General features: G+C 45.0%; 1 long non-coding RNA gene across 1 annotated transcript; it reads right to left on the bottom strand.

The window, feature by feature from the left end:
• Positions 1–356: 356 nt before the first annotated feature.
• Positions 357–6,241, bottom strand: LOC149427109 (uncharacterized). Its single transcript, XR_016311441.1, has 2 exons — positions 6,158–6,241; positions 357–1,747 (listed from the first exon to the last, which is right to left on the bottom strand). It is a non-coding gene; the product is annotated as an uncharacterized LOC149427109 (long non-coding RNA).

The raw sequence follows: 6,241 nt of genomic DNA, 5'->3' as shown, positions 1-6,241 counted from the left end.
GTAAATGAACAAAATAAAATACATGTGCCTCTACTATGGGGGCTCTTAACCACTTCACGTCTGGACACATTCACCCCCTTCCCGTCCAGGCCAATTTTCAGCTTTCAGCGCTATCACACTTTGAATGACAATTCAGTCATGCAACACTGTACCCACATGAAATTTGAATAATTTTCACACAAATAAAGCTTTCTTTTGGTTGGTATTTGACCACCACTGGGTTATTTTTTATTACATAAACAAAAAAAGGGTCAAAATTTTTGGGAAAAAAATTATATTTTCTACTTTCTGTTATAAAACATAGCCAATAAAAAAAAAAAATAAACTTCTTAAATAAAAATATATTCTGCTATGTCTTTTTTTAAATCAGAAAAAAAGTTTATTAAGGTAAAGCCAATAAACAAAACATGTACAACCTTTACAAATGAGAAACATAATAATCCAAGGTGCTATTACAGTTTGATATCCAGGAGACAGCTCACGCTTCCAAAAATATAATCAGAGAAAATCGGGCAGGGCCAGAGACAAGTATCAGATATTAAGGGCAAGCATCATAACACCAACCATGTAGTTACTTTTAAGACAGGATCTGATCGCTTCCCATCTTTTCCTCTATTAAGTGAGTGGCAAGCTCATATCAAAAGCCTGCCCAGTACTAAGTCAATAGGTGCAAGACCCGGGACTGCAAGCTGCTACATGTCTTTCATAAAAAAAAAAATCCCAATAAGTGTTTAATTAATTGATTTATGAATAAGTTACAGCATCTACAAACTACGGTATAAGGGAATTTATACAGCTATGATGCTACACTGGTAATGGCGATGATCAGTGACTTATAATGGGACTGTGATAGTGTGGCGGGCAATCTGACACTAACTGACATCAACAGTGACACTAATACAGTCATCAGTACTAATACTATACACGGTCACTGTACTAATGACACAGGCTGGGAAGGGTTTAACATCAAGAGGTTAACTGTGCGCCTAACAAGTGTAATATGTGCTGCTTTTACTTGCAGATCTGGCTGTTTTTGAACCAGGTTTTGGTGCTTTTGGCAGTGTGGGCGGTGCCAAGTCCTGCTGGAAAATGAAGTCAGCGTCCCCATAAAGCTTGTCTGCGGAAGGAAGCATGAAGTACTGCAAAATCTCCTGGTAAACGGCTGCGGTGACCCTGGACTTAATGAAGCACGGTTGGCGTGCAGGGGGCAAAAAAAAAAAATCAATAAGGAACCCAACGGCTAACTGGAGCAGCATGAATTGTTAGATTTGCATAGAGTAGGGAAGGCTTAAAGTCCCTATTAAGTAATTTTTTTCTGGTCTAGTCCCTGCTAGGGAGAATTCCCTTTACTTCCTGAATTAGAGATGCAACAGGAAGTGAGAAGAAATCTCCCTAAGGGGAGAGAAATTCCCATTTTAGACTGTAGTTCCCAGAGCACTGGATGAACCATCTGCAAATTTTGTTCTCATGACATCTCTAAAATTTAGGATTGTCACCAGAGCAAATAAACGGGGAACCTCCCCAGCGGGAACTCAGACTGCAATAAAAACTTGCAGCTTCCCGTTAGAAGATACTTACTTCTGTGGTCTTCCTGCGCCAAGATGTTTTGACCCGACGGAATAAATATTGAAAGCGCCTGAATAGGCTTTTCTTCTTTTCTTTTGGAGCATTGCCCCATTCCAAGATATTCACACACTGCAGCATTTTGTCTCCGGCATTTTCCCGCCCTGCCGCTCTTGAAGGAATCCTGTAAGAGAAATCGTAATGGAAAAAAATGTTAATTTTCTACAATTTGGGGATTAAAGTGATTTAAAACAGAGAATGTATGAGCTTTATATTTTACTAAAATGATGTCTATTATTTCATATCTCCCTCTCATTTCCTAAACCCTTCCCCTCTGCAAGTCTATCCAAAGCCTTTTATGCTTTGATAGAGTAGGTAAGGGTTAGAACCCCCCTCCACTTATTTCTTTGCTGTCTTTGTCCTTTTAGGGAGATTTCCTATTACTTCCTGTCTTGGTGATGGTACAGGAAATGAGAGCAAATCTCCCCAAGGTGAGGAGAAGTTTGATCTTGGGTAGATATCAACACATTGGAAGAATTTCCCTCACATCTTGCTGTCATGACAACTCTGTAGGATTTCCTGTTCCTTTGTGTCTTGGGGACAATAGTCACCAGGACATATGAGGGATGAATCTCCCCAGTGGGGTGCAGCTATAAGTACCTGGAAGAGGGTCTAACACTTTCCCTCTCTATCCCAACTAAATATTATTTATTTCAGGTACTTATATAGCGCCAGCAATGTACGCCGCGCTTTACATATATATTGTACATTCACATCAGTCCCTAACCCTCAAGGGGTGTACAATCTAAGGTCCCTAACCCTCAAGGGGCGTACAATCTAAGGTCCCTAACCCTCAAGGGGCGTACAATCTAAGGTCCCTAACCCTCAAGGGGGGTACAATCTAAGGTCCCTAACCCTCAAGGGGTGTACAATCTAAGGTCCCTAACCCTCAAGGGGCGTACAATCTAAGGTCCCTAACCCTCAAGGGGCGTACAATCTAAGGTCCCTAACCCTCAAGGGGTGTACAATCTAAGGTCCCTAACCCTCAAGGGGCGTACAATCTAAGGTCCCTAACCCTCAAGGGGCGTACAATCTAAGGTCCCTAACCCTCAAGGGGCGTACAATCTAAGGTCCCTAACCCTCAAGGGGCGTACAATCTAAGGTCCCTAACTCACATTCATACATACACATACTAGGGACAATTTAGACAGGAGTCAATTCACCTACCAGCATGCTTTGGAGTGTGGAAGGAAACTGGAGTACCCGGAGGAAACCCACGCAGGCACAGGGAGAACATGCAAACTCCAGGCAGGTGGTGCCGTGGCTGGGATTCGAACCAACGACCCTGGTACTGCCAGGCGTAAAGTGCTAACCATTTAGCCACTGTGCTGCCCAGATATAAGAGCTTTGCCTTTACATATGCTTTTAAAAGAAAGGTTCTGTTTTGTGACGGGGTCTCTGGAGCATCATCATCCAAAAGAAAAAAAATCTCACCACTAAGGAGTTCATTATAACAGAAAGCGGACAATGCTATGCACTCTCTGTTATATTATGTAGGGCTACACATCCCACAACCTGCATTTTACAGCTCATTTATAAAATGTGGGCCACCGTGTGTATCCTGCGCTAGTTCATGGTGTTCCCTCCACTTGTCGCAGCAGGGAGAGATCCATGATTGGAGGAGAGACTTCCCGGAACCTGCATTTTACAGCTCATTTATAAAATGTGGGCCACCGTGTGTATCCTGCGCTAGTTCATGGTGTTCCCTCCGCTTGTCACAGCAGAGAGAGATCCATGATTGGAGGAGAGACTTCCCGGAACCTGAATTTTACAGCTCATGCATAAAATGTGGGCCACCGTGTGTATCCTGCGCTAGTTCATGGTGTTCCCTCCGCTTCTCACAGCAGAGAGAGATCCATGATTGGAGGAGAGACTTCCCGGAACCTGCAGTTTACAGCTCATTTATAAAATGTGGGCCACTGTGTGTATCCTGCGCTAGTTCATGGCGTACCCTCCGCTTGTCACAGCAGAGAGAGATCCATGATTGGAGGAGAGACTTCCCGGAACCTGAATTTTACAGCTCATGCATAAAATGTGGGCCACCGTGTGTATCCTGCACTAGTTCATGGTGTTCCCTCCGCTTGTCACAGCAGGGAGAGATCCATGATTGGAGGAGAGACTTCCCGGAACCTGCATTTTACAGCTCATTTATAAAATGTGGGCCACCGTGTGTATCCTGCGCTAGTTCATGGTGTTCCCTCCGCTTGTCACAGCAGAGAGAGATCCATGATTGGAGGAGATACTTCCGGGGGCCCCATGAGATGCCCCTGGTACCTTTTTCATAGGCTTTTTTGAGTTTGGGCAAGGACACGGGGCCCCATGATCCCCTATTGCCCGGGGGCCCCATGAGTTGTCAGTCCGCCCCTGGACAGGACTCTGCTTCCTGATCGGTTCTATGGATTTCCATTATTCCAGTTTGAGTAATATAAAAGTTAGATGGACATGAAAAGGTCCCCCAATGATTTCTGGTCTCTATACCTGGGGGTGTCTATAAGATATGTAGATGAACAAGTTGCACATTTTACTACTGAAGTGTAATCCTCCATGATGGCGATGTGATGGCTTCACTTGTCATTTACATATTCTAACCATTCTTAAAATACATTTACAGTTATGCTCAAAAGTTTGCACCCCCCCCCCCCGGCAGAAATGGTGACATTTTGGCATTGATATGGAAAATATGACAAGCCATGACCGAAAACTTTTATTCAACCCCTTGGCGCCGGCGCCTCCTGGCCCTTTAAGGGTTTCAGAAGCCGGGAGGCAGGGTGGGGTTTAGGGTCATGGCGGTCACATGATCGGGAAAGGTCCCGATCGAAAGAGGAGATCGGGACCTTTCCGCGAGTACCAGACACGTGTGCTGGGAGCCCGCTCTCAACACACATGTTCTTTTTTAACGGCATCACCTGCCTTGAGTTTGCATGTTCTCCCTGTGCCTGCGTGGGTTTCCTCCGGGTACTCCGGTTTCCTCCCACTCTCCAAAGACATGCTGGTAGGTTAATTGGCTCCTGTCTACATTGTCCCCAGTATGTGTATGTATGAATGTGAGTTAGGGACCTTAGATTGTACGCTCCTCAGGGGCGGGGACTGATGTGAATGTACAATATAGATGTAAAGCGCTGTGTACAATGACGGCGTTATATAAGTACCTGAAATAAATAGACCGCAAATGTGCGGCCGCTCGGTGACTAGGCGCTGGGCGGCCGCACATTTGCGTTCGGCCAGCGTGAAGAGGTTAAGGATAGTGATCATATGAAGCCATTTATCATCATTTATTATTATGAAGCCTCACAATAATTAACTACTAAAGGAAAAAGATGGAGATGCCATCATCCAATAATGACTATACAGTTGTGCTCAAAAGTTTGCACCCCCCGGCAGAAATTGTGAAAGTTTGGCATCGATATTGAAAATATGAACGATCGTGCAAACAAATGCTCTTTTACTGAAGGATGATGATCATATGAAGCCATTTATTATCACAGAGTTGTTTGTTTCCTTTTTAAATACTAAAGATAACAGAAATCACCCAAATGGCCCGGAACAGAAGTCTCCGCCCCGGAACAGAAGTCTCCGCTCCGGAACAGAAGTCTCCGCCCCCTGGAATGTTGGGCCTCAGACAACTATTGCAGAAGACTTACCGCTGTCATAAAGGGGGCGCTACGCAGGATTAGGAACTAAGGGGATGAAGACTATTGAACTGGGGGGGGGGCGGCATTTCATTGGTTGACTTGTTGCCATGTTTTGTTTTATGATTGGCTCATTCTGTTATCACCTCCAGGTACAGAATAGGAATCCCACAAGAAATAATAGATATGGGTTTTACCGACTCACTCGCGTTTTCTATAAAAACGGTACAAACTGTTGTGACGGGAGTCACTTTGGGTGGGGGGCCCATAGAACACAGCTCACTTTGGAGAGGTGGGGAGACCCCTGTCTCAGCTCCACATATCCCTATTATGTGTAAGTCACCCTGTGCCTGTTAGGGGTGCAGGGTGATCTGTCCTAATATTGTGTAGACATGTCTAGGAGATAGGTGGGGTGGGGGGTTGTTTATTGTTTGGTGTTATGTGGTTGCATCCCATTGTAATGTTGTGTGTCTTGCTTAGGAGCAAAGTATTATGGGATGTATGTGTATATGTGTATTGGCTTGGTGGGGGGGGGGGGGGGTGTCTCCAGCGGCCCTCCCTCCTGATGGGACTGTCTGTTGGTGGTGTCTTGTTACTAAATGTAGATTGGCCTGCCCTGTGTCATTATGCAGGGAGGGGGGACTGTCCCGAGTGTATATATCTTGTATCTGTGTTCAAATAAATTAGTCTACCTCCTGGTTTACTTCAAGACTGGTGTTGTCTAGTCTCGTATAGTCAGCGGTGGTGTCTGTGGTCGGTGTTCGGACGGTGAAGCGATATTCTAACGGAAGTACCCAAGTGCAGTCTGGGGTCGGCTCCGTTACAACTGTATATTACCAATTCTGCAAGGGGGGGGGGGGGGGGAACGTTTCAGCACAACAGTACATAGAGAAACGTGTACTTACCTCCTCTTCTCCGGGACATTGGTTTCAAACGTATTCATAATCATCTCATTCCTCTGGTTATGCAGTTCCTGTTTCTTCATCAAA

The sequence above is a fragment of the Staurois parvus genome, unplaced genomic scaffold (assembly GCF_062004578.1).
Source record: "Staurois parvus isolate SC_StPar_1 unplaced genomic scaffold, SC_StPar_1.0 ptg004026l, whole genome shotgun sequence".
In the NCBI taxonomy this organism is placed as follows: Eukaryota; Metazoa; Chordata; class Amphibia; order Anura; family Ranidae; genus Staurois; species Staurois parvus.
Note: the sequence above shows the minus strand (reverse complement) of the source record. Positions and strands in the feature narration are given on the sequence as shown.